This window comes from Phytophthora infestans, genomic scaffold (assembly GCF_000142945.1).
Source record: "Phytophthora infestans T30-4 supercont1.7 genomic scaffold, whole genome shotgun sequence".
Classification (NCBI taxonomy): domain Eukaryota; phylum Oomycota; class Peronosporomycetes; order Peronosporales; family Peronosporaceae; genus Phytophthora; species Phytophthora infestans.
In genome coordinates, this window is record NW_003303752.1 from 767,687 (window position 1) to 770,059 (window position 2,373).

Sequence of the window (2,373 nt, forward strand, 5' to 3'; positions counted from 1 at the left end):
TAGAGGCTTGGCTTGGTGAGGCCTTGGGAAAAGATTGATAAGAGAGAGCGAGGAATGGCAATGAAGTGCTCGCGCACACGCTCAGGAGGGTTGATCCGCTTTGAACTGCGAATAAACCACTTTGAAGTACGGAGTGCGTTTACTCGACATATTTGTGAAGTGACATAAACTCTAATGTAAAAATTGAGAATAATTTTTAAAAGGCTGGCGATACAGCCCATGTTTTTAAAAAGGGTTAGGTATCGAAACAATGGTGATCATGGATACATTTCCAGGTGCCATCCATGTTTTCTGGGAATAAATGACGAAGGTCCGGTATTTTATCTTATACATGTTTCACATGTTTTGTAACATGTCCAAACATGTTATCAGTACGACGTAAAAAAGTAAGAGTGAAGAGGATTCTGTGTTGTCGGCGACACCTCACCCCCACATTCGTCATGGGTTGGAACTACCTTACGTAATGTATCCATCTCAGGTGTCTGATACTAAAACATGTCAAGCATGGAAAACATGGTACGTAAACATGTATTGCAAAACTTAGCATCGAATTACTCTGCGTTTTTGCTGGAGTCACTAAAGTCCACCACACTGCGAAGGAGATCCCACCGCTGGCGTAGACAACCCGTCTTCGAATAATCTCTGGGTGCCTCCTTGTACACGCGGCGCCAGAAAAACAGGCATACGAACAGACCGCAGTTGTCACCGTCGTTCTGGATGGGGTTGTGCACAGCTATTATCTCGTACGGCTCCGTCATGCTCCGGACCACGAGCTCTTGCGCCAACTCTTCCAGCAAGTTATGATAGGCGCGTTTGTCGAGACTGTCGTAGCAGTAAATGGTTTTTTGAAGCTGGTTCACAGCGAGGCATGTCCAATGACTGGCATTGACGTTCAGCGGCATGAACACCCATTCCATGTTCGTAGCTGCTACAAGACTTAACGTCAGTGGTGGGATTCGATGGCCCTTATCTTTTGCCGGTGTTTTAAGCTGCGGTAGAAAAATTGTAGTGCTGGCACCGTACTTGGCCGACAGCGTCGCCGAGAAGGCTTGAATTAAATTGTCGTTGAACCAGCAGCCATCTCGAGCACAGTACAAATGCGTCCAGTCCAAGTGAAAGCCCTGGTCGAATCCCGGAAGGCGCTGACCAGGCCATGTTTCAATCATTCGTTTAGCCAACAAAGCAACTTGGTCATTGTCAAAGAGTATGTCCACCTTACCCATCAGCTATGAGTAGCATTTTAAGCCGTTCGCGCATGCTGCAGAGAAGCTCCACAAAAATTGCATCGCCATCAGCTGGCGTTGTGTAAACACACCCACACCATCTATGTCTGCTACCCAGCATTCTACGCTTGCGTCCATCGGCGTACTGAGATCCATAACTTCACCGTAGGGTGTCCTGCGTTCAATATCTGCTAGCGCTTTCTGTACCATAGCCTCGGGAAGACGGTACGGCACGCTATCTTCAGGAGGGGTTCGCTTCGTGACTGTGATGTTTCTCTCCTTGCGCCCGAAGTGTCGCGTCTCAAAAGTGTTCAAATACGAGCTTAGCTCCATCAGCGACGGCTGACTGCTCTTCAGGAACTCCTCGACATGCACTACGTCGTCTGCTCGCAACGCATTCCGTAACTTTGCTCCCTTGTTGTATTCCTTCCTGTCGGCGTTTCGCTGAGCGTCTTGTGCAGCTCGATTCTTTCGAGGACGGCCCAGTTTTGGCGCTCGTGGATTAAATTGGTTGATTTTAGGCGTGGCTTTTCTTGCTGCTTTCCTCGCGCGTTTCTGTAAGTTCACTTCTGGCTTAGGATCCGCTGACATCGAATCGGCAGTTATTCCTTGGGTCTCGGCAACATGAACACTACTGCCCTTCCCTTCATTGTGAGATTCCGGCTCGGATACAGCGACTTGAGTTGGGAGGAGCTCAGAATCAGATGTACCGGACTGCGTGAGAGGTAGAGCTACGTTTCCTTGTCGCAAATTATCACACCAGCTCTCTAGATGGTCCAGCGCGGCAGTGAACTTAGCGTCAGGTAGGCCAGTGAGCTCCGACGTGTGACGACTGAAGACACTCTGAACGCATTTGTACTTGTTGCGCTCTGTCATCTGTTTCTTGTGAGCGACGTGGTCCCCTTCTGCGTGAATCTGTAGAGGTACATCAGTAGAGGGTAGATCACAGTCCACGGTTCCTACTCGAAGCCATCTACATCATATAAACATTGGATAAACATGATACAACCATGGTTATTAAATTCTTGAAAAACATGGTTAACATGGTGTTAAACATGGCAAGTACCTGGCCGGAATTGAAGCGTACGGAATTGTGAGTAGTGCGGCATGATGTTTTGGATAGATCATCCCATGTCGACAAGGTAGCTTC